Genomic DNA, 27,043 nt, shown 5'->3' on the forward strand with positions numbered 1-27,043 from the left:
TAATTTTTTATCCTTTGCACCAACTGCATGTTGACAATCTCTAGAATATGGATTTCACTTCAATGTCTCTACCTGGGACTTTTCAAGAGAGTTTAAGACTGAACTGGGTGAACACTGGCTCCTCTCACAAGCTCGACTGATGTGACGTTCAGAATCAGGTGCATTCAACTTCCTTCAACCCTGACATGTCAGCCGTGTCCCCTCCCACAAGGACAGGACGGGTCTGTTCCTCACCACTGCCATTCTCTTAGCATATGAAACCCAACAGGCACAGAGTGAGCATTTAGTTAGGTATCTTTCAAATAAGTGAATGAATGGATTTCCACTCTTTAGTTTAGTGCAGTTAGTCTGATCTCCGACTCAGAGGACCGGGTGCCTCCTAACTCTGCCATCTGCTCCCATCACCATTCCCAGGAACCTCGTATCCTCCCAGACCTCATTTCCCAACTGTCCTCCACGTCCCCCTCTCTGCCCTCCAGGATCTCCTCTTGCCGTCTTCTGACCTGGCGAGCCCTCCCGTCCGTTCCCCACAGCCTTCCCGGCTATCCTGGCCTTTTCTTCCTGGTTCACCTGCACAGTCACGTCATCCTCCTCATCCTCTGCTCCTCTGCCTCCCTCATTTTGCAAAACCCCAGTCTTCCTTAAGTCTTTACCTTCATTCAGGCTTTTTTGCATACTGGAAATAAAAGATCTGCGACAAGGCTGATTTGATTTCCTATCATTTTTTTTACCACCATTGGAGGTAACGTATTTTCCCGACTCCTAATGTTTCTTTCTAAATGAATATAACTCAATTAGCCTAATTCCTGATCTCACTGACTGTTTTATAGACATTAACTGGAAACCTTAAAGGGCATTACTGCAAATTTGATTCTGAGAGAAGGAGAACAGGAAGAAAGTACCGGCTTATTTCCACATTTCTCATAGGTATAAAAAATATCCCTCCAAAAAGGGATAACTAGGAGTACAATACAAAAAGATTATACAGTGAAAAGAAGACCCTAGATTCTTCCAGCCTCCACTGACCCTCCCACTATGGTTCTGACTTAGTCCTCTCCTTTGGCCATGGAAGGCTAACAAACATCATCCCGGCTGGGGCCTAAGCAAGTGCTTGCTGATTGCATCTCAGACTCTCATTTCTGCATCTGCCATAAAAGCTCTGTCCTGCCTGCTGAAAGGACAAAAGACAGAGCTAGAGCAGAGCTAAGTTATCCCAGGTGACTACCAGCCTAGCCTGAGATGTGAGAGCAAGTCCAGCTTCAGCCAGAGGCCACAGCCCCAATTACTGATCCACATTCTATGAGCCAATTGACGCTCAATATTTTAAATGCTGATTTAGGGTGATTTTTTAAAAATCCAACTTAATAATAGCAATATAACTGGTGCTGCAACCATTTTAAAGTGCAAACCTTTATGAATATCAAGAGGCATACTGATTACAGGGAGAGAGAGAAAAAATGCAAAACAAGGTACATGATACAAATCTATGTGGAAGTGTACAACCCAAAAAGAAGTAAGAGCTGAAACCAAAGTTATTATTCGTATCGATCTTTGTGTAACAACCTAAATTACCTATTGATTAAAAGGGATTTCCAAGTGCCTAACAAAGCACAATTCAACACTCTGCTATATCTCCATGGAGGACCTACAGGGAACAGACTTTGAAGTGGTACAAAGTGGCAATGGGCAGTGGCAGACCAGGCAAAGGCAAAGGGATCTGAGAGGTGGCCCTGGGTTCGTCCTGAGTGCAAAAGCAAAACCAAAAACAAAAAACCAACAACTTTAACAGTAAGAATTAATTGTTTATTGTTTGTGTGCCTAAAAATTGAATAATATTTTCCGTGAAGGAGAAACTAAAGAACTAAAGTTGAAGCACAATCAAACACAGCAATGTGCAAAACAGCACCAGAGCTCCAAGGCACATCTCAAACCGGAAGACCGAGAAGGTAGTAAGTGAGGTGATGCAGAGAAACAAGGCAACGCAGAATATAAGGTAGATTTCTTTTACACATGTGACATGTAAACCCAACGATAGAACACCCTTAACCAAGAATTGATGCTATTTTTGAAGGAAAATTTAATAGGTTCCCTTCCACTCAGAAAGAAAAGGAATATATAAAGAGTATCTCTGGCCCTAACACAAGAACACTGGGAATCACCTTCAAAATCTCCAAGTAAAATATGCCAATACCAGAAAAATAAACTGTGCTGTTAAACAGCTTTTATGTCAAAAAGTCACATAGACCTACATTGCTGAACTTAAAATAACCATAATGAAGAAACTTCCAGCACTATGAGGTCCAGGGAGTGTCTATGTTACACAGATAAATTAGTTAGAAATGTATAAAGCATGTGTCTGCATCAGTAAAAAAACTGAAATATACGTTGAAAATAAAAATTTTTGAAATATACACTAACACTTTTTAAAAAATCTATTAAAACCAAAAGAAAGCAAAATAAAAACTTTAATCAATTGAAACAAATCAATTAATGAGAAAACAACAATTAAGTCTCAATTTTGGTTCCTTAGGGGGAAATTTTTTGTAAAAGAAGACCTCTGTTGAGGTCTTCTAAAATGTTTTCAATGGCAGAGGGAAATGACTGTGGGCCGTAGAGAAGAAAAGCAACACAACACAAGGTCAGACTCAGCTAGGGAAAAACCACCATGCGAAAGGAGGACATTTTAAAAACAGTGATGAATAGCTATACTCTGCACAAGTTGAGGCAAATTAACTTAAAAACCCATGTAGTTTTCTCTTAGCAAAAGAAACAGGTTGGGTGTGGTGGCACACGCCTGCCATCCCAGCAGCTCAGGAGACTGAGGCCGGAGGATGGCGAGTTCAAATCCAGCCTCAGCAAGAGTGAGGTTCTAAGCAACTCAGTGAGACCCTGACTCTAAATAAAATGCAAAATAGGGCTGGGGATGTGGCTAAGTGGCCAAGTGCCCCTGAGTTCAATCCCTGGTACTCCCCCCAATAAAAAAGAAACACAGTGCAGCCTACACAGACCAATCACTTCTGAAGAAATCAAAGATAAAATAAATATTTGAAAAGCCTAGATATTCATGAAAATAGAAAGGAGACCAGTAGAATAGAAGAAGAGGTCAGTGGAAGTGAGGAGGAGGGGCTGGGAGGTCCTGGGAAATGACCCTGGTCAACTTCTATTGCTGTACTACCTGCATGTATGAATATGTAACAAGGAATCTCACTACCAGCATAAGGCACCCGTCTGTAACAGAAACAACAAAAAGACTGCATGTTTTATATTTTAGCTGTTGACAAAAGTGGTCACTGTAGGTCAACAAGTTTAAACTAGTTAACAGTTGTTCAAATCTTCTACACGTCGCTAAAATCCTTAAACATTACTTGGATTCCCTTTCTCCTTTAGTCCTCTCCCATTCGCTACAACACTTCCCATGAGTTATTTTCAAGCGGTGCTAAGGTATGCACACTCACCTGGACTCTGCTATCTTCCTGCAGAATTCTTTTATCTCTAGCAATAACCTTTGTCTTAAGACTTCTTGGGCTAGCATTAATAAAATACCTATCTTTTGGTTTGTGTATGCCTGGTCCAGACAGTAACATCACTTTGATCCTTTCTGTATCCCTATATTTTGAGTGTATCACAAAAACAACACGTGATTTGATATTTTTCCAGTCAGACAAATTTTGACTTTTCATTGGGTTCTGGGGTATATGTGTGTGTGTGTGTGTGTGTGTGTGTGTGTGTGTGTGTGTGTGTACCTCGTAATATTTGTGTTATATTCCACATCTTGCTGTTGGTCCCAAGTATTTTTCTTTGGGTGCACTTTTAGAATAATCACTTTCAAAGATCCCATATCTCCTACAGTAGACTTCAAGTTACATAGTCTTCTATTTCATCAGCGTTTCTGTAAGCGGACAATGGAAACCCTGGCCTTCGTTTTACTCCTGGTTGGATGATGGCCGGTGCAGCTCCTGCTAATTCCAGCTGAACTTCAGGCAGGAAGAGAAAGAGTCTTGTCAGTCATCCATGCCTTTGGTTCTGGGGAGACTCTATTGAGGCACATGTGGTGTACGCTAAGCCACAACTATTTAAGACAAACAATTCCAAAAGTTTTTTAAATGTGTAGAGAACTCCCAGGAACCTGTTATCACAGTCAAGATAAGGAACATATCTCTGGTCCTCAGAATTTGCTCCTGACCCTGGATGATCTTTGCTTCCTCCCCTCAATATCTAAACAACCACAGATCTTCTCTCTGTTCCTGTAGATGATTTTGCACTTCTGGAATTTTGTATTAACATTAGTATGCAGTATGAGCTATATTTTGGGCTGAACTTGTTTTTCCTCTACATTTATTTTGAAATTAGTCTAAATTATTGTATGACTTAATAGTTCATCCCTCTTCATTGCTGAATGGTATTTTCCTGGATTATATACTACATTTTTTCATCATTCACTGGCTAACAGCCATTTGGGCTGTTTATAGTGTTTGCTTACTCTATATAAAGTGGTTAGAAGTACTCAGATACTGTGTTTTCATTTGGGCACATAATTACATTTCTCTCTGTTAAATTCCTAGGGATGCAAAAATAAAAAACAAAAACATTTATGAGATGTTAAAGGGACACTAGGTATTAATGATATTAATGAGTAAGAGATAATCTCTGGATGCGATAAAGACATTTGGATTTAATATAAAGCATTTATATCTTTTAGGGATGCATATGGAAGTTCTTACTGATTAAAAATACATATTGTCTAAGATTCATTTAAAATAAAGTAGTAGGCGATGGTATGTCTGAAACAAATTTGTTCCAGTTCAGTAATTGTTGAATCTGGATAGTGAGCACACTGGACTGTATTAATATTCTCTTCACTTTTGTGTAGATAGATAGGGTTTTTTTTTTTTCCCCCCCCAATAGTAAAACTTTGGTTTTGAAAGCTCTGGTTAGTCCAGGTGTCCATGCTCAGGTTCAATACTAACTCCCAGCCTTTTTTCCAAAACAGGTTGCTGCAGTCTCTGCCGCCCACGGTGTTCCTCTCCCACTGAAGGTACTAACCCTTGCGGTTTATTGGCTTCTTAGCCACCTCTGGGCTCTGAAATAAATATTTTATCATGAAAGCAAGATAAATGAATAGACAGGTGGAGAGGGAGATGAATTAAGCCCTCAGCTCTGCTGTCTCATCAGGTAAGCAGAGCTCAGCCTTTGCCTTTTAACTTTCTGGCCCTTGTAAGGGGTGATACAGTGGAATGCAGAGATAGCCCTGAAGGCGTCCATGAGTGGTTTGATTGATTGAGTTGTAGAATCAGGGCTTATTTCCAGTAAAGGCTGGAAAGGTGAGTGAGAAGGGTAGGAGATGCCAAGCCAGCAGCCATCCGCCCATGAGCACCAGAGAACCCAAACCACAGGGTTTGCCAGAGAAGAGGGAGCTGGGCAGCTAGCTAGGCACCTGCCTCTGTGAGACACCCTGGGGCAAGTGTTTCTGAGAACAATTTGTCCCTATCACAAAGGAAACCTCTCCTTGTCTCTCTTTTATTGGTCTTGCAATACAATTTTAAATCTGCTTTTAGAAAACTAAAATTGGCTATATCATGTATTTATGTCTTCATGTTTCCACACACTCTGCTAAAGTCTCTGGGAACTCCTGATTTAAAAACTGAACAAAACAATAACTCCCAAGTATTTTAACCCAGAAATCCCCATACATATTGGGCCATCCAGACACACGCGAACACACACACACACACACACACACTCACTTTTTGGATTCTCTGGTCTTCCTCTAAGTCTAGTGGTTGGAAGACCCTGTGAGAAGCACTCTCTTAGATTTACAGTCCAACTCGTGTGTGTCTGGTTCTTCTTGTGGACAGAGTTCTGCCTGGGTCTTCGACTCTCCTGACACACAGCTCTGTCGGTGACCATCCAGGTTCTGGCTGGGAGACTTATTTTCTCTGTACCCTTAACAGCTCAAAAGTTCCAATATCTATGACAGTGAAGACCCGTCTACTGAGTTTCCGCGTATCCGTCAGTCAGTGAATCATAAGCCCAGTATCAGGCAGCAGCCTTGAGGACTTGAAGGTGACTGACAGCCTGAAGAGAAGGCTTGGGACTTAACAAATCCAAACACTGACGAGGAACACAGAAGGCAGCCTGAGTGGAGAAGAGAGAAGTACAAAAGGTACATCCAGGATCAGGAGAATGTACATAGGGATATAAGAATACTCATCAGAAAAGGGGGGAAATCACAGGAAAGGGTTACAAAGTGCCAATGCTGGAAAGGACAAGGAGAAATTGCACATGTCAGAACTTGATTATTGTCCTATTTGGAGGAGTGACTGATGAGAAGAACGCAAAGGTACCTTAAAGCAACTTCGATCATAGGGAGGAAAAGGAAGTTCAGAGTCTGCTGATGTTCCAACTCAGTGGCAGGTAGCCTCTCTTTCCCTAAGAGCTGATAAGAAGAAAGTGTGTTTGGTCAGGGTAACTAACTGCAGTCTAAAAGCAGTGCTGAAAATCACCACGTAGTTAGTTAATCCAAGCCAGCCACTCCCATGAGTTCCTGCTCTGTATCCACAGAATGACTGACTTTCCCCTTAACTTGCCTTGAAATTCCTAACTTTAGAATCCCTTCTTCAAATTAGACAAGAAAATTGAAGTCATTGTTTACAAGGGCGTAATTCCAAGTTTGTGAATTCTTTCCAAAAGTATTTATGCAGACTGCTATTTACCATATTTGTTAATATTTATGTATTAATTATGCTCTTCTTTTCCTAATTTATTTTGGTGTAATCTAGAGTGTAATTATACCAGGAATTTTAGACTGGAATAGATGCAAAAAAAAAAAAGAAAAATTAAAGGGCAAAATGAAACAATTGGTATCTTTAGAAGACAATGCAGAACTCCAGATTCTGGTACCTATCTGCAGTTTTAATACTTGTAATAGAAATGGCTAACTTTGTTTGCTAGTTTGCCTAGGATAGTAAATACAACTCGGGCTAGTTAGCTTCTCTATGAAGGGACATTTGCTATGTAAATTGACAGGCCTTTGGATATTTTAAGAGCACTGCAGATGGAACGAAACCATTTAATTACTTAGAAATGTATTTTGCTTATAGTTAAATAAAAAATATCCAAAAGATTAGGAATTTTGAATTTTTTTTCTTTTCAATGCCAAGATTTTAAATATTAAATTATTAGTTTTAGATATTAAGAAATTAGAACCTTTAGAACAATAAGTACCAGGGACTAGCTAATTCTAAATAATTACTGCAGATCAATAAGGTATTTAGCTTTAATATGATCTTGTCAAACTTTAAATTCTTCCAGGCATATACATTTTTTAAGAAACTATCTATTTGACACGAGTCATTTGATCCACAGATTGACAGTTGACCCAAATGAAATGCAGCAGACTTGGAAACTGGAGACGCGCATGCACAAGTAGAGCCTCGCCCTTCTCCCCGTGGGCCTTGTCAGGCGCAGCTCTCTGCCACCAACCACAGCAACCGTGCTCAGATCCCCCATTCAGCACCTCTGCGTTTACCTCTGTCCTCCACGTGCTGTGCCTCCAAATCATTAGTGGGCAGCTTTATTTAAAAAACTATTACAAATGAAATGTCTACAGTTCAACTGATGATTTCCCTCCTGGCCACCCAACCAAGTTTTGACACTCCTTAAATTTCTAAAAAATAATTCCAACTTATATCTGTCCAGTCTTACTCTGCCGATGCTGGTGACTCTGGAAATAGCAGACTGCCACAGACTGGTCAGTGGTAGGACTGCTTGTACAAGAGGGCACTAGCCGTGGCCTGGCAAGGGGTGGGAAGGGAAAGTTGCCTATCCCTAAGTAAGCCAAGACTGCACGGGGTGGTCCATCTGGTTCACAAGAGAAGCAGCACCAGTTTTCAGATAAACGTTTTTCAACTGCATTTTATTTTAAAAAGTGGCAACAGAATTTATTTTTAAAAAATTGTTGAAGGCACTGTTTCCATGGTAAGAAAAAAATAGATATATATTATATATATACATATAACACACACACACACACACACACACACACACACACACGTATACTCACCCAGGGAAGAAAACTCTAAATAAGCAGCCAAAAATTAATAGAATGTTATTCCTATTTTCATAGTATTTCATGTCAGTTAAGTCCCAGACTGTCACTATTAGATATTATCTGCTTTTCAAATTGTCATTTAATAGCAAAGAAATGACTTTTGTGGGTTCTTGATTTTTGGGAGATATCTTGTAATCAATCCTTCTTCAAAAACATCCTCAGATCCAGAGCCAAGACAATGTTCTAACAGAGTATCTTTTCAAAATTGGGATGCAAATATTTACAGCTCCTTCCAATGTAGACACCATGATGACAAATATACTTGCCTATTTTTGTCTGATTTGATAAGCTGTTTTTTTTCCCAATGCTGAAGATGCAAAAAATATGAATTCATTTGCTTTTAAGAAAAGCCAAAACACTTGATTTTCTTGAATTTAAAAGAATTCTGTATTCCATATTGTAAATATACACAAAACTCTGTTCCTCCATTACGTAGTATGTTCCTTGTTTATCCCAAGTGAAATTATTCAAGGACTCGTAGATCATTTTGTGCAATGTTCAGCAATTCCAGCAACTCTGGTCGCACCTGGGAATGTGTTATAAAGACAAAGTCTCAGGTCCCATCTCAGAACAACTGAAGTAGACTCTGCTTTTCAACAAGATGACCCAGGGCTATAAGTGGGAGTGAGTGTAGGAAGGCACAACGGAAGGACCGGGAGGCAGGCTGGCTGGGCATCATTTACAAAATGGTTCAGTGAATGGATATTAAACATAATTTTAAACATGATGGAAATGAGTCATTTCTTGGCTCGAGTCAGTTAATCCTGGCTCAAGCTTTATTAGTTAAATGGTTTATCAATTTACTAGACTTTCTGAATCATGCGATGTTTTTATATTATGTGGCCTACACATTTTTCGTATTCGGTGTTGAAAATGAAAAAAATGATTTTTCAAACATTTCTATGCTAGGTCATACTTCAGTGTTAGGAGTTAAAATCAGGAAGAACATTCAGATTAAAGTGGTCTCTATTGTCTGGTAGCCTTTGGTTACAATGTAAGTAAGACATTAAGGGAAGGCACTAACTGTGAGAAAGTCAGGCTATCTTCTGCTTCTTTTAAAAAATTAGGTTCACAATTATCCCTGCTCGGTAGTCCCCGCCCAGATGCATATACACAATTCCCTACAAGATGAAATATTACTATTGTACTTTGTGAACATGGTTTCATAGTCAAAGTAGAGTTATAAATGAGTGGGTGAACCAAATGTATGTTAACCTCCCAGCCTCAACACACAGGGCGGCCATGGAGTACAGTTTCCCACTCTTTGATCAGGTCTGTGTAATCCCAAGAAAAAACTGCTTTCTCAGCTCTGGATATCCTGACTCTAAAATCTCTTCAGTCTCTTGCCAGGTCTAAGATGGAATGGGTTTGAGAGCGAGTGACATAGTGAGAAGTGACTAATCTCTACCACCCAATATCTTGAAGCTCGCAAAATCATCTCACTCTGTCTTGTGGATGGAAAGAATGAGAGAAGTTGCAGAGATGCACATTATTTCCCTGTAAGTTTGTTTATTATGCTTACCTCTATTTTCTGGTGGTCAAGACACTTGATAGTCATTTCTGTTAAGAATCACCCCAGTTTTCATTAGTGAGTTTTGCAGCTGCTTAGAGTTCCTGGCAGACAACACCATTTAAGGCCGTGTAAGTCTAAAATGTTTTCCCTAAAGTTTCAGTGCATATTGAAAACAGGCACACACGCTTGGATGTTTAAAGAAGAATTGTTTCTGGCCAAATTTTCAGTGTCAACACAAAATACTGCAGAAGAAATTACATCTAAGATTTTTTTCCATTTTTTTTAGGAACTCAAAATAAAAAATCAAAAGGGCTGGGATTGTGGCTCAGTTGTAAATTTCCCTGGGTTAAATCACCAGTAGTCCCCAAAAAGAAAAAAAAAAAAAAAATCACAAGAGAAAAATGTGAGATAAAAGGGAAGAAAAAGAGAAGAAAGGGGAGAAAAACCCACTACATACCAATGTTTACTGGGATTAATTTTAAGTAAATCATTAACAATCTATTCACCTTTCCCATGGAGGGTCATAGAAACTTGACATTTAGAGTCTTCTTCCCAAGAGTAGAAAACTCAAGAACAAACATCAAAGTAAACCTTTTATAGAAATAAATTAATCCTCACATATTATCATTTACTCTCTAGTGTCTGAGTACATAAAAGGATATTACTTCAGCTGGTTTTCTTTCATGAACGAATAGAGCAGATTGATGATCAAGAACAGAAGGTGAAATAAATTGATCTTTAAGTCATACTACTACTGCTTATATGCTTGTACACAACTATGTAATTAGCAGAGAACTTTAGTTTTGAAGATGAATCTTAAGTTGATGAGACAGTAGACTTTTTTCAGATTGGTCTTTTGTGATTGGTTCCAGGACCTCCAAAGATACCAAAATCTGAGTGTGCATAAAAGTACCTTATAGAAAATGGCATAGTGTTTGCATATAATGTACACACACACTCTAGTATAATTTAAGTCATTTCTAGACAACTTATAGTACCTCACAGAGTGTAAATTCTGTGTAAATAATAGTTGCAATATATAGATTAAGGAATAATGAGAAGTCTATACATGTTCAATACAGATGCAATTTTTTAGAATAATTTTGATTAGCATTTGGTTTAATCTGGGCATCTTGAACTCATGAATATGAAGCATGACAGTACTTGGACACATATAGAAGTCTCTTAATAAAATTAATTTGGAAAGAAGGATGCATTCACTAATTGTTTAAAGGTATGCAAGAGAGTTGGGTGTGGTGGCACATGCCAGGAATTCCAGCTAAGCGGGATGCCAAGGCAGGAGGATTTTATGTTCAAAGTCTGTCTCAGCAACTTAGCAAGGCCATAAGCAACTGAGAGAGACCTTGTCTCAAAATGAAAAATAAAGGACTGGGAGGTAGCTCAGTAGTAAAATGCCTTTGGTTCCAATCTCCAGGACCAAAAATAAGTAAGCAAATAAATAAATAAATGTATTGAAGTGTATATTCCTGAAAGAACAAAATAACTACCTTAAAGTTCTTACAGAAGACAAGTAGAATTTCTGAAAATTTTGTATTTTAAATTTTTCTGAACTATCTCAAAAGACTATGTTGGTAATTTTTGTTAATAAAATATTTTATAGTAAAAATGATTCTTATTAAGGAATAATGTTTGTAATATTCCAAACCATGTAATAAGAATGTCTCTGATTACTATTAGAAACTATCAGCTCCTTTTAATACACACATTTGGTTTTTGAAAATCACACTCCTTCCTATTGTTTTGGAAAATAATTTTGTTTTGCCAGTTCTGTTTTAGTGAACAAATGAAGTATGAAATTTAGCGTACACATAGATTTTTTTCCCTCTCTTAAGTCATAAGACAATAATTATTTTTTTCTGAGAATGTAATGAGTTTAAAACTACGAGGTGAACAAGTACCTGGGATGATCAGGAGCAGCATGGGACAGTGAAGTTCATGGATCCACTCCACCCTACACAGATGAGGGTGAGAACAGGGGAAGATGCTCACCATCACCAGAACAAAGTCACATGCATATCGGGACACCAGCGCACCAGTGTAAAGAAAGTTGGAACCCATCAGGGACTTACCAGATAAAGAGCTAAGTTCACTGCCGAAATGAGACAAAACCAACCAACCAACCCCTCCTCTGCTGTGCTTCTGGAAAGAAGGCCTCCTCGTCATCATTGACATCATCACCACCACCATCATCACAGGCCTCGTCACCGTTATTTGCCTCTATGCCCCAATTTTGTCACCAGAGGTTCACCAGTAGATGGAACAGGGACTCTAGTTTACATCCACTGGTTTACCACCACCCCGTAGGGGAGCCCAAACCAAGAAATGGAGTTGAAGCATCCAGGTGTGCACTACCTAGTCACATTGCAGAGAAACACATCCAGACCTTCCCTAGGAAAGCGAAGTCAGCTGCAGCCTTCAGAGGACTGTCAGAAGTTGAGTTCTCAGTGGCTAATGCTGAGTTCATTCACATACGAAAGAATATTACAGAGAAAAGAAATCATGGCAGCTCACCATGGGAGAAATGAAGAGGAGAAAAAAAATCAAACCATCCCTGGGATAGAACAGAATTATCAGACATAAATAGTTTATATACATATGAAGTAGTTTACAGAAATGAAAGATGAAGTCAATAGTGAGGAAAAGAGACAACCAAAATGAGTAGGCCTAACAGAAAATTCTTCACAAAGACAACCAGGAAAAAAAATCACTACAAAGAATAGATGAAGAGCTGATAATAGACAGCTGGAGTGAGACACCATCACCGGGAGGTAAGAGCTGCAGAAGTTTCCTAGAACTCGGCACAGGGAGATAAAGGAACAGGAGCATAAAGGAGAGTTTTAGACATGGAAAAAGAATAATGAGCTCTAGAAGTTTCTAGCTTGAATTACAGAAGGCAAAAAGAAAGAATAAGAGACCATACAGTCTGTGTCACCGGGCTGTGTAACAGTGTCGGGTGATGACGGAGTGCATGCAGGAAGGTTGTCCCCTGAATCTTGGCATTATAACCATCTCAGTCTGTGGACACAAAACCTATGATGTTTACACAACAGAGGAACTGGCATAAGTCACTAGGAGATATATGACTGTATCTCAAAGGTAATGTCTGAAAGAATTCCTAAATTAATACAAATTTGATCCCAAAGATAACAAAAACATGATATGTCTAAAGAAAAATAAACCAAAACCCAAAACAAACAAACAAAAAAACCTATTCCTATGTTCTTCATAGAGAAACTGCTAAATATCAATGGCACAGCTATTGAGAGTGGTCTTGACGGAATGGAGACACATCATACAGGAAGATGAAGCCCAGGCTCCTATTAGGTTCCCTGGAGCAGCAAAATAGAGGATAGCAACATTCAGAGGGATAGTCGACCTGGGAGAAATTTCCATTCCAGAGATATTTTTCCCTTTAGGAGGAATTGCAAATTAAAACTTTCTGAAATAAACCAAAATAGAATCTGTCACCAAACAACCTTTGATAAAGCAATCTGTAAATGACCCACTTAAAGGACAATCCAGCCATGAACCAATGGTGTAGAATGACTTAAAGAATCGATGTCAACAACCTGAATAGAAACACAAGAATAATGCTCAATTCATGCATCACAAAACTCAAGACCTACTAAAATCTGGGCCAACATAACATTTTCATATAGAATTAGCAGTTGAAGTCTTTTAAGATTCTGTATTATTTGAAGAAAATATATGAGTATTAAATTTAGTTATAGACCTCATAAGGTCTATCTAGTAAAATTCAAGTTAAACCTCTAGCAAATGTTTTATGCATTAATAGAACAACATGAAATTTAAATAGGAAATACACCAAATCCAGGCAAGAATTAATTAGGGAAACATTAAAATGTGAGAAAGCACAAAATAAGAAAGACATCAGAAATATATCAAAATACATTAGTAATTGCAATAAATGTAAACTAATGTAACAGATCATTTTAAAATTGACATGAAATTATGTAACAATTATTTAGTTAAATGCTATTTATGAGAGACACACTTAAGATAAAAGAACATAAAAAATAAGTTGAGAACACAAATCAAAACTGTTTTCCTAAATGCTACCAAAAAAATATTTATAAAAGGAATATTAGGAAAAATTATGGCAATATCAAATAAAATAGAATTTAAGGAAAAAATGGTTAGAATAAAATAAAGCCATCATAAAGTGATGTAAGGTTTAATAAAATAAGAGTCAAGTGCAATGCAAAGTTTTTGTATATCAAATCAAGGAGCCATAATGTATTTGAGGAAATAAGACTTTGAAAACCCAAGGATGGATGAAGAGCGGCCAAGCAAATGGAGGCTATGCATGGTCCAGCCTCCCAGGCTCACTCCTAGTAAGGCCAAGCTAACTATAGTCACTGCAGAAGAGTAACTATCAGCTGCCAGAGCTCACCCTGAGTCTTGATATGGAACCTCCTCAAGATCAGGTCAATCCTACACAATCCAGTGCCTGGGACTGCTCTCAACTAAAAGAGACAGCAGTAGGAAGTCAGCAGAAGTGGAATCTAATCCAGCCATGATTTTCCTTTCCTGCCTGAAGTAATTCTGTCAGAATTACAATTCACAGGTTTAAAAAAAGCCTGATTTATTGACAAGTGATAGACAACTCATAATATCCCCCTGGTAGGAAGATATATTTTATGGTAAAATAGATGCATCAAAGGATGCATGACCAAAGGGTGTTAGAGTGCTTTAGTAGTTGTTGGAGGTTACAAAAGAGTTTGGACACATTTTTCTAAAGAGTTACTTGGTAAATAATTTAGGTTTCACAAGCCCAGGGTCTGTGTGGCAATACTAATTCTGCAGTTAGAGTAGAAAAGAAGCCAAGACAACACATGAACGAATCTTTGTGTCTGTGTAGCAATGACACTGTGTATAGAAACAGTGGCGGCATTTGGCCATTTGCAATGGATCATGCATCTTTGAGCTATAGTGGCATCAGGTTGGTAATGACACTCTATCATTTGGGGCATTGTCCGCTAGGTGATAGTATATGAACTACCCAATAGCTGTATATTGAAATAGTATGTTATTCAGGAACAAGTTGCAAAAGTAGTATTGACTCTTCTTATCTTCACCCTAGCAACTTACCTGTAGAGTTCATTCATCTAACACCTGGAGCATTAGACTAGGGTGTTAAAGTCTTCCAACAGGACATGGTATGAATTCTATTGAAATTGAAGCATGGTTATCATGTGGTTACTTTGGTCTCATGTTGGTGGGCTAGCAGGAAAAGAATAGAGTCATTGTATTGGCAGAGATAATAAATTTGATTATCATAAGGGACAATAGCTTCTACTAGCTAATAGGGGCACTGCAGCATATAATAGGCACAGTGACACATGCCTGTCATCCCAGAAGCTCAGGGAATTGAGGCAGGAGAATCTCACGTAGAAAGCCAACCTCAGCAAAAGTGAGGTGCTAAGCAACTCAGTGAGAGACCCTGTCTCTAAATAAAATACAAATTACGTCTGGAGATGTGGCTCAGTGGTCAAGAGCTCCTGCGTTCATCCCTGGTACCACCAAAAAAAAAAAAAAAAAAAAAGGTTCAGCAACTATGGTTTCACCAAGAGAAAGTAATCAAAGGCTCAGAGATTTGGGGGATGAAAGTCTGGGTATTTCCACAAGAAAGCAGAATAGATCACTATGAGTTTTGAAAAAAAAAAAAAAAATATATATATATATATACATATATATTTAGAATGGATACCGGAGGAGAGGGATTATGAATATCAATTAGGGTCATATAAATAATTGCAGTTTCAGGGACTATAGCTTATTATACTACCCTTCATGAATTATGTATTTTATGAAGACTGCAGATTAATACTACCATGAACACTTGGCAACAACAAAACTTTAAATTGGAGCATAAAGAGATTTGATTGATGCAAAGGGCACACCAGATCAGATGGTTTTATCTGTTCTTAATATTACCTCTGATTTCAACTGCGGTGTGGTGGATAGTTCCATATGGGTGTTGGTACAACTCCTGCCAAAAGCCGCTCACTTACAGAGCACGCTACGTGGCTTCGTTTTCTGCCTGGGTCTCCTCCTGGATCTCTTCCAGTGAAGGAGGGTCGTTTCTGCAGATTTTCATAGATAATGAATAGGAAAGGATAGTGAATAAGAGGAGAAACAGGAAGTGGAAGAAAGATGAAAAAGTTAAGAGGGAAATTAAAATATTGGAGGAAAGAAATTGTGCTGTGCGTGATGGAGAGTATTTTCTCATCTCCACTCTAGGACTCTTCTGGAAATGCCCTTAGGGGAAAAGTTCTGGATGTGAGTTACACACCACTGTGCAGCACTTGGCAGGTGAAAGTAGACCAAGGCCATCCTTGGCAACCGGGTCATGGACAGGCCAGGGCTCTGTGGCACCCTGACCATGCAACTAGTGTTACAGCCAATGTCCGAGGGACACTGGTCATGAGAGTCACGACATCTACAGAAGGCACCTGACCACTGAACTGAAGGGCTTTGAACTAAATAATCCAACGGTTGCAGCTTCTGAGCCTCCAGAACTTCCAATGCATTTTATTCACCCACTTGCTGTGTCTCTTGATAAATCTGGAGTGAACGTCCCTTTTCCTGTGCTTCATCTTGGCCAATTCGGGCACAGTGTCCGTCCTACTGCTTGCTTAATTTTTCCTCATTTTAAGTAGTCTCGGCTCATCAGTTTTCCCACTAAAACTAGAGTACCCCATCTGCAATCAAAAACAGTCTTTTTCAATAATGAAATGCATTTGTTTCTTGGAGAAGACCTTGGCAAACGCTGAATCCCACACCTCCACAGCTTCCTAAAATTATAACGTCAATGCCCTTATTTAAACACAATTAAGCTCATGGCCTGGTTTAGGTAAGAAGGAAAGCAGTTGCATCTCAGGCAGCAAGTCATCTCTAGGTTTGGTGACATGCCAGACCTCAGCCCAGGTCAGCCAACTCTTCATCTCTTGTGTGCCCCAGCTAATGCATTTGCCAAACATTCCAGGTGTCAATTGCTTTACTTATGCTTTGTTGGAAAGGATAAAAAGAAACTTACTAGGAAATATTGCCAATTAAGAAAAATAGCTTTTTTTTTTAATAGGGACATATTATTTTCTCCTTAAATTCCACTGGGTACTTAGCTTTCAAATTTTCATATGTTTTACAGATTCAAAGATGATTTTCCAGTTGGCATGTCTACAATTTGGCTATATTTTAAATGTGCATAAGAAAATATATTTATTGGACATCTGTACCTTGGTTTCTGTACCACTCCCCCAACTGGTTGAATATCACAGGTGTGGCCCTGTGCTGTGCATCCCAATCCACCCCAGGACTGCGCACAGTGGGTCCATAGTGGGCAACTGATTCAGTGACAGATGTCATGGAAGCTGGTCAGAGATCCATGAAACTGACATTTAAATTCTGTGCAAACTAGGATTATGACAGTCAGCTAGACCTATCAGATATTTTTCCTCAGGAATTTGAACTATTGCCATTCCATTTTAGTTAGAAAAATAAGACCTACAAATTGGTGAAGATAAAGTGGAAGTCTTATGCCTGTTCAATTCTTTCTTAATATCAAATACATTGTTTATAATTTGGCTATTAAAACTACCTAATGTAGATTATCAATGGACCATATATTGAATATAATAAGATTAAAAATATTATTTTTGTCTGTCACAGGCCTTGGATATTATGATTCCAAAAACCCTTTATAATTTGGTTCACAATAATTATAGTCTTATTTAAATAGCTTCAGTAGATTAGCACGATATCTTAATTACTCTGAATCCATAATGTGGTCAATTACTCATCTAGATAATACATGAGAACACAGCATTTTCATCATTAATTAGAACCCAAGATGTGCAAATATTAGGCACAGTTTGCACAGACTTAAATATCTAATATATATGTGTGTGTGTGTGTGTGTGTGTGTGTATCTATATATCTATATCTATAGACACACACACACACACACACACACACACACACACACATAAACAAGAAAAGAAGACATACAGGTTTTGACTGTGCCATGTCTTCACGTCATAGTTGCTCTTTGGGTTCGTTGTAGGACATACTTCCTATATATCTCACAGTCAGATTAATTACAGGCTGTGACATTAGTATGACTCAAATAAAATGTTTTACTAAAATACATCATCTCCTTCTGTCCAAAAAGGTTGCCTATCCATTTGAGCAAGCACAAGGAAGAGCTCTGTGGAAGCCCAGGGACCCCAGCCCTGGCCACCAGATCAGTTCAGTCGACTCTGGAAAGAAATGGAGAGACAGTTGTCCTAAGCAGATCACACTTTGCTCTCAAGTCAGTTAATCCTGTTGAACCAAATGTCATTGTGAAGGAGTGAAAAAGGTCCCTCCTCTTGGCAGCTTGCAGTATGGCTTGGAGAGCAAAAACACACAGAAAGAAATATAATCTGAGACGGGCTATGATAAGCATTAAAATAGAATTACAAATTGCAAAGGCAGAACAAAGGAAATAAAGGTTATTTTTGACTGGCAGTATTTGCCAAAGGCTTGGAAGACGTGTGCCTTGAGATTGATTCAAAGGACATGGGGAACTTCATTGTTCTCAACTTTGCCAACAAAGCACACATTTCTGGCTGGCCTCCCTCCTGTATCTTTCATAGATTCATACACAACGCAAAATTCTACAGAATGTAAGTTTTTCTTCTCTTTCTTTTACATAGGATTGCTCTTTGTTTGATAGTTATTTTGCAAATTCCAAAAAGAGTTTCAAGATATTTATACTCTGCTTCCTTCATATTTTTCATGGTTCAATTCAAGTTTTCGGTAGAGAATACCATTCCCATTTCCCCTGATTATTAATAAAATGACCCATGCACTAAATAACTTGTACAGAACTCTCCTTTCCAACTTCGAAGGCTCACATTCAATTCTCATTTACTGCACCATTTTTATGTACCTACTGAACATATTTTTTGTTGTTTTTTTAATTCAGCAGGTTGTTTTGAGTCATGAATTCTATACTTGTCACGGGAGAACATTTCTCCTGGTTTGTGGACTGTGATAATTTATAACAAAGAAGAAAAAAAATAACCAAAAGAAAATGCAAAGGAAAAACTGACATCCTTCCAGCCAGTGAGTGTGCTGTTTTGTATCAATTATTTGATATTTCAACCAAAATAGTTCTAAGACTTGAGGTATTCTGGTTCTCATGCAAAGAGCAGCATTTTAGAAGTGAGCTGAAACTTCACACTCTAATTCACGTAGAAGGAATCTCTCAATCTTTGTTTTATTTAACAGGTGCTAAAGAATATCATTAATTCTTACAAGATATAATTCAATGCATTAACCATTCAGTGCATTATTGTTACACATAGGGACAATCAAAATTTTCATTAACTATTTTGAGTTGAATTTTAAATTCAATGATGCTCAAGTTTTGTCATCACATAAAGTACCAACCACATTTAACGGTGTTTTACAATCTTCTTAAGGAAGTTCAGAAGCAATATTCTGTCCCCTGTGGCATCTTGCTTTATATTATTTGTTTAGTCTTTCCAATCAAGCCTACTTTTCATTATTATTAATATTGTTTAATATATTTAAATGGTAACCCAGTGCTTAATACATTTTTGAAACCTCCCTGGGCTCCTCATTGCTGCCAGAGAGGAACATCAGTAAAGAAGAATAAAGCTTACTGATGTGTACTGCATTCTACCAGGTCCTAACAATGCACAGAATGGAAATTAAGATCTGAAAATATTGCCAACACAATATAAATGTGTTGGCCTCACACAATTTCTGTCTAGACTCTATCAATAATTTCTGCTGTATCCATGCTCATCATTGTAGTGCGTTGTGGTAAACAGCTCCGTGAATACGCCTAGCACTGCTGAAACTGGATCCCAGAAGTTGACTATCCAGTCCTTTGGGAGTTACTGGAAAATCGTTCTTAGCTAACTGCTCTGTCAGGACTTGAAATCTTCCTATGATACAGAAAAAGTCAGAAAAATCAATGGATTTTGACCAGAATCTTACTCTTGGTTAGGTACAATGAAACTCCAAGCTTTCTTTGTGTTATTTTCCCCTTTGCTTTCTGTAGTCGAAGGAAATTTCCTCAGTCACAGTGGAATTCTCATAGAAACTCCCTGGGTGGCGGAAAGCCTGCCACTCAAAGAAAATTGTAAATAAAAATTAAAGAACTGTCAGTCTACATGGGAAAAAGTAGCACAAGAAGGAAATAAAAGCACTATAATACAAAGTATGAAAAATATCACGTAAGGTGAAATTAAAAATTTCAGGATACATAGAGTTTTTCAGTAAATATATTAAGATACTAAGACATCACTTTTTTTTTTGTCAAAAAATAACAATTATTGTATATGCTACTTGGAAAAGGGGGGGAAAGTCCTGGAAAGAATCTGTATCTTTATTTGAAGGTACATTCAAATGAAAACATATTTGAAATTTTCTGCAATAGTTCTTTTATAACATAGAACTCACAGGAAATTTTGTGTTTTGATGAAATTGCATGTGAAGTCATACAGTGTGAGAAACGATGGCATCTTAGAATTCATCAAGGTCATTTTTAAGTCTTAGCGAGGAAGAACAAGAACTTGTATCTCCTTAATTCCAGCTCCGTTGTCTTCCCTCCACTATAATACTCTTAGGGAACAGGTATACTACAGGTCAGAAGCAAAAATAGCAGACGTCAATGCAAAATCCACTTACAACGTGCACACAGTTGACGTGTATTTAACTGCAGTGGACAGAAGTCTTTCTACATGCTTGATGGTTACTTACCCTTTGATGGTACCAGGTTACACCCTGGGAGTTCATTTAGTTCCCAAGCATCACAAAAGTTTGTGTGAGTGCCGCTGTGTATGTGTGTGTGTGTGTGTGTGTGTGTGTGTGTCCATATTTGGAAGAAAGCATATATTGTTTATTTTAAACAATGGGTCCATAGTTGATAATTATATTAAAAGGCTTAATTGTCAAGTAATTGCTAAATTCTTAATGAATAGAATAAAATATAGATGAGGATACAAATTCAAACGCTGAAGTTCATTTCTAAAATTAATTATGCTCTGATTTTTCTCACTTAAAATGAAACTCTGAGCAAGGAGACATCACTGGAAATCTGCAGGACGCAGAAGACAATCCTGCAGACGTGCTTGCTGCTGGTCCTGACGTTGTTCCCGAATGTCAGGCACATTCACGCACACCATTGCAAATTCCCAACAAGAAACAACTCCTGACAGTTCTGCTGACGGGTCTCATCAGATTTAAAAATAGATCAGAACCGCCAAGTGCTCCCTGGTTTTTATATATTTTGTAGATGTGAAACTCTTCTATAAAGTACAGAAATGGCTAAACTCACTTAGGCTCTCCTGAAAAAGAAATCTGGCTGATAACACCAGATTACGCATCTTCATACATAGGTCATCGTGTTCGGAAATAATCGTGTGTCCCTTGCTGAGCTTCCTGCAGACCCCACACGCAGCACCACAGCTCTGTTGTCCCTGGACTGGGACTTCTTCCCAGAGCACAGACTTTCGCACAGTTAACACAAATTCATTATCTACATTTATCCTTTTCTGCACAGCGACCTTGTTTCTGAAAATAAGAAGTGTCACCACTGAAATACATTTGTAAGTTAATTTTTCTTTTCTTGCAATAAAATATTTGAATACTGATTTTTAACTTTTACTTTCATTTACTTGACAAATAATAATCATGTCTGTTATGTGGAATAAAGAGTAACATGCTGATAGGTGCTGACAATGTGAAATAGGATTATACCAGGCTCATTTAGAAAACTATTACCTCATATGCTTGCAATTTTTTTTGTGGCAAAATCATTTAAAATGTATTATTTCAGCAATTCTGAAATATATAACAGATTCTTATTCATTATAGTCATCATTCTGTGTAATTATCACTGTTATTTGTTTTGCAATTTGTAGGAACAAAATATGCTCTTTTGAATGTAGTATATCTTGTTTCTCTGAATGTGAGTTATAAAGCCAAATTGTACAGGATTTGCTTAATTTAATCTGTTTTGATCAGTAAGTACAGATATGTATCACAGTATCATCATCCAGGCTGATGCCTATACACACTCTTTGAAGTAACTTTATAATGTGTCTGTGAAATAGTTTCCTTCCACATCATAAAATAACTCAAATTGTGTTGTGTGTTAGATTTGATGTCATTGTGTGTGTGTGTGTGTGTTTGTACATACATAAATGTGGAGCAATCGTGCATCGTATCTGTCCAATAGAACTGATGAATATAAACAAACCAGGTCGTTCCTCACTGCACTAACCAAAGTGTGTAAGAGTAAGAAGAACCTGCATCCGGATCCAGGGGATTCTCTGATGACATTTCCATGGTGCTTTTTATTTTATTTTATGCCAATGTTTTAGGGATTCAGAACAACAACAACAAAAAAAATCACATAAATTTGATGATAGTCTTGAAAATTTTAAAGAAAAGAATACACAAGTTATTTTAAAGTACTCTTTTTTCTTTAAAATTCTGAAAATAGTCTAAAATAGTTTTAGTGTTTTAAAAGTCTAAAAAAATTATCTTTCATGTACTTTTATCTTTCTAAGGTAACTGGATATAGAAAAAGAAGAAACTTTAAACAATGAATAAATCTTTTCAAATAAATAATTTCAGAGACTGTGGTTAGGATATGAGGTGACCCCAAAGCTCCGTGAATGCAGGAGTATTTGGGGTGAGATGATGTGACCTAATCATTAGTCCATGCTAGTTGGAATGGGCTGGCTGGGTGGTAATGGAGCCAGTGCGATGGCTGCAGGAGGTGGGTCCTGGAATGTGCCCTGGGCCTATGGACTTTGTCCCTGGCTCCTCTCCCTCTCTATCTGCTTCCTGAGCACTGTGAGTTGAGCAGCCTTCCTCCCGCATGGCCCTTTGCCCACGAAGTGCTCGGGCCTAAATGGATGGAGTTGGCCCTCTGTGGTCTGAACCTCTGAAACTGTGAACCCAGAATGAACTTTCCCTCCTTGAAATTGGTCTCATCTGAGCTTTTGTTCAAGGTGAGTTAAAGCTGACTAGCAGAGGCAAAGGAGCTGACCAGTACTTCCAAACTGGAAAGAAGGTTTTTACATGTTAATTAAAAGTCTGATTCAAAGAGAAAAAACATTATTTTTGTTCTTCTAAAACCGTTTTTCAATAAGGATGTAGTTATGTAAAACTGGATAAATTCATAACGGTATCAATATTTGGCAGGTATCTGTTATTGGGTCGAGTATTTTATAGTTTAAAAAAAAAAAAAAAAAAACTTCTTCCCCCCCCCCCAAAAAAAAGAACTAGAAAGAAACTACCTATAAATAAAAATAAAAGGGATCCTATCCCTAGGGGAAAGTGGGGATAGAGGGGATAAATACAGATCTCATTTTTTCTGAAGTACCTGTTCTTTAATCTTGGAATCTGTATGTCTAAGGTCACACTCTGGAAAGACAGCAGAAATCAGCAATTTCCTCCAGAATTTTAACAGAGGAGTCAGTCACTACCCAAATCTCCCTCCCCATGCCTATGATTACCGGGACGCTGGCAATGAGATTTTGTTCTGAAGCTCAAATCAAGTTGAACCCTACTCTTTAAAAAACAAACTAAAGACCCAAAATGTGTTTTCCTAGACAGAGCAGTGCACACACATCCTGTGGCTTTCTAGAAAGGTTCTTGCTATGACTTGGGAGCCGTGCTGTCCTGGAACGTGGGTAAATCTCCCTGCTTGTCAACTCACTCTGATTTGAAGCCCGTCCTGTAAGCACAGCAGAACTTTTTTCCAGCATTCCCACTCAAGGGAAGGGGATATGCAGTGTCCTTAGAAGTGGGAAGTCAAGGAAAATGTTAAATACTGGCCTCTAGGGAGTGGTCCTTGTGCTGGGGACACAGGGCGCAAGATCACGTGGCTCACTGCTGACCCTTAAAATTGGAAGGAGTGCAGAGCTAATTACGCCATAAAACACAACTAAACACAAAGGCTTTCTTTGCACGTATTTATAATATAAAGCACCAACGCTGCAAAATCATCTTCTGCTGAAAAGCAACATTTCTCATCTTACCAACTCTGTGTATGAATTCCACATTTTATAAGTATTATTTTACTGCCTGGGTAGAGCTATAATATAGAAAAATGCTAGTATATATTTAGAGCAAATATTTACAATATTTAAAAGTAAGTCCACAGTTTTCACATACAGAATGTGCGTAATGACATAGAAGTAGCTAGCAGAAAGGACATAATCCTGGCAATTAGAGTCTGATTACAGAATAAATAAACAAAAACAGTACTAAAGTCAAGTTACTTCTGCCAACTGGCTATTTTCAGCATTCTAGAAATGCCTCCTCAGCAGTAGTGACTGAATTGGGAATTGGCACAGCTTACAACACACTTATGTGTGCAGGAAGCCTAGTGGAACTGGAAATTCCCTGACTGGTATAGTCAGAAACCCAGGCGGGCACGCTCCACTCTGGACCTCCACAGCCCTACAGTTTTAGACCAGGTAGTTTTTGGCACCCATTATGTCTGAGAGTCACTGGATCCTACCCACTAGATGCCAGCAGAACTCACAAGTCCTGGTAGCTGGAACATCTCCAGACCTTACCAGGTGCTCCCAGGGAACCAATCATCCATTCAGACCCAGGATCCAGAGCCTGCTACACATCCTGTGATTGTTATTACTACAATATGCCCCTTTCTGCCTAGTTCCTGAGTATAATTTAGATTTCTAAAAGGGCCATAGATAGCCATTTTAAGAGCACAGTAAATTTTTCCTCCTATCTAGGACTCTGGTAGCCAGTTTCTGAATTTCCACATGGTTATCAAAGAAGAGAGAGAAAGAATTTACAGCCCTATTTTGGTTACCATTTTGTTTATTAAAAGGAGAAGCATCCATGGGAGCCTCCTGCCTTTCCCCAGATCATGTTCTCCAAGGTGGGTGGACTTCATCGCCACAGCCTGGGACTATGCACTAGGAGCAACAGGACTCAGGTCTCCATACCCAGGAAAACACACGTGGTGATGCTGCTTATTTATTGTAAATTTAAATAGGAAAAAGTGGTGCTATTCACAGAAATACATATTTTTAAGGTAGAGCACATCCAAGAGTCATGGTAGTATTGTAACTGTGTAGATATATATAAAAAAAATAAGTATTTGAAAAGCATTTACTTTTTTGGCGTTATTTGTTTTTGGCACAATGCATATAACAAACCACTGAGCCACATCCCCAGACCTTTGTACTTTTTATCTGGAGACACTCGCCATCCTCCTGCCACAGCCTCCTGAGCTGTTGGTATCACAGGTGTGGGCCATAGTGCCTAGTTAGTATTTATTTTCAGTATCTTTCAAATATTATCTCATTTAAAATTATTCCTCGGAAGAAAACAAAAACATGTATAATTTTCTTCCATTTGACAAATGAGAAAATAAAATGCAACTCATCAGTATTCACAACTGGACATTCTGGCTCTAGAATTCTCCAGTGGGTCATTCACTGTGTTATGCTCCATCTCAATTCAAAATATCCTTGCCAAACACTCTGGAAAATGCTTCATAGGCATTATCTCACTTAACCCCCACAGCAACCACAGGAGGTAAGTATTATTATTTTCCAAGTATCCGGAGATGGGGAAATAAAAGCTCAAGCGTTTAGGCTGCTTGACCAGCCACAGATTTATAAATGGTGGAACTCAGGATTCACAGGTAGGCCCTATGAGTCTAAAATCATTTAACTCACATGCATATAAATTTATCTCTAAATTTAGGAAATCAATTAGATTGCCTCCACTGTTTTCCATCTACAGAGGCCTGCAAAACTACATTCTAGATTAATTTTTTGCTATATTTCAGCCTCAAATTTAGAATTCATTTACAAACTTTGTTTAAAAATGATTTCTCAAATAAAGCTAGGATATTAGCCTATATCCCATGAGATATTGATTTTTAATATTTTCTTATAGCTATCGTGGTTTAGTTTATTGATATTTAAGAGAAAATTCACAATTAAGGGGGTACACAATCAAGCCAAAAGCAAGAGAGATAAAATACTGATGGACTCAGCCTATAAAAGAAAGGGAGCAAAACATGAGATATAATGGACATGAAAACTGATTTAGTAAATGTAATTGTGAACGTATATGAATTCCTTTAAGTTCTGTGTGGTGGCGAGATACATTGTAAGATGGTTTGAGGCCATAAAATATCTGTAGTGACTATTAATTTTGTAGTGGTAATGAGATAACATCAATAGACCATGTGGAATTTCATAGATTATTATTCCATGTTTGAAGAACACACTTCATGTTTCATTATTTCAGGTCGATCAATACAAAAAGTAAATCACCACCAGCCGGAATATCGCTCATCTAAATCATCGAATTATCGAGTGCTCCTGACAAGCTAAGGGCCTGCGGGGTCAGAGCAGCGAAGGTGCTATGTTACCACAGAATGAGCGTCTGAGGAGGGAATGACCAAGCCGAAGAGGATCTTCAGATGCCCCAAAGCAACTTGATAGCAGAGGCGGTCAGAGGCAGGGTGGGGAGCAGTTGGCACCGGGCACAAGAAGTAATGGGGTGAATAGTTGGTGGAGAATTTAAAAATGCTAATAAAACAAACTGAAGGGTGGTCCTAACTTTTATTATCACCATGTGCCGGCAGTTCTAAACAATGTCAGTAATAAAATACTTTTCCTGAAGAAGTCTCTGTTAGTGTAAATTCTAAACAGACCTTTCTTGCAGATACATATAGATCTCTCTCTCTCTCTCTCTCTGTATATATGTATATGTGTGTGTGTATATATATCCTTTAAGAAACAGTGTATACTAATTTATTTGAAAAATTTCCAATTATATTATTGTTATGAAAAGTATATACTCAGTTGTAAGAAACAGTGTCTCAAGGGTTCAGAATCATAGATCTCATATTCAGCACAGCTTGTATCTCCAACAGCGGTGACAGTAATTTTACGTAAGTACTAATATCACAGTAATTGTGGAATTAGAAGAAACAAGTTGAGTTGCTTTAGAACTGTCATTCTCTATGACGACTTGAAGTTTTCATTTGCCTTTAAAAGTTTTAGACATCTGAAAATTGCAAGAACAAAACCTAAAGGAACAAAACCCTGGGCAGTGTTTTGATTTCTGGAATTTGTCGTGAATCAGAGTTTCTAAATCTCTTCCAAGCTGATCCTGATGTTCAGGACATTTCCTGAGCATTTGTGCATCTCAGCCTTCATGCAAAAGGACCTTTTCAAAAAATAAGTTAAGGAAAACTGTTCTTTCATCCTTGTGAGCGATGATAGGTTGTCAAATCCATCTATACCGTCTATGGAACCTGAATATGTGAAGATCAATTTTGACAAAGATTA

Source organism: Sciurus vulgaris (assembly GCF_902686455.1).
Source record: "Sciurus vulgaris genome assembly, chromosome: 9".
Lineage (NCBI taxonomy): Eukaryota > Metazoa > Chordata > Mammalia > Rodentia > Sciuridae > Sciurus > Sciurus vulgaris.